This window comes from Gloeophyllum trabeum, assembly GCF_000344685.1.
Source record: "Gloeophyllum trabeum ATCC 11539 unplaced genomic scaffold GLOTRscaffold_00003, whole genome shotgun sequence".
Taxonomy (NCBI): domain Eukaryota; kingdom Fungi; phylum Basidiomycota; class Agaricomycetes; order Gloeophyllales; family Gloeophyllaceae; genus Gloeophyllum; species Gloeophyllum trabeum.
The window spans coordinates 547,984-548,692 of NW_006920412.1; positions in this window are offsets into that span (position 1 = coordinate 547,984).

Genomic DNA, 709 nt, shown 5'->3' on the forward strand with positions numbered 1-709 from the left:
GGGCCTAGGTACGTCCTATAACTCCTCTCAAAATGTATCTTATGCTGCAGGTGGCATAGTGCGCCGTCCCCGCCGCTCCCCGCCTGTCTGTTGAGGTCCCTTTGTCCGGTGAGTTCCTCTTAAGCCCACAAATCCCCCCTTAGCCCCCACCCTCCTATAGTCCTATTCCTCGTCAAAATATGGATATAAAACTGATATTCAAGCTTTATTGTCCCTCAGGAGCACCACTAAATCGGAAATTTCATTTTGTTCAGCATGTATGCCCCAGACATACATAGATATCAAGGGAATGGACCATATTGGTCCCTTATATGTATTACAACTATACATCATCGGCGACGTAGAATATAATGACAATTTACTGAATTTTATACGATTTTATTCGAGGTGCTACACACTACCTATTGCCGACGTCGTCGGGAACAGCGACAACCAGCGTCGGGCACGGCGGCACTGTGATGTCATCGTGTCGGTGGGCGCCATCAGTCCCCTTTTGGCAGCTGTCTATTTTGGTACGTCGGTCCACGCGACGCTACGGCTGGGGCCAGTGCTACCGCCGGAGTCTTCTGGAGGCTCCGTACTCTACTACCCTACAAGGCTGGCGGTGTTCCCGGTGCTTCCGCCGGAGTTAGGAGAAACGTCTTTTGAGTCTTATAAGCGTGGACGCGCTGCTCGATCGTCCACTCTTATAAGCCTTGTTCTTTGGGAA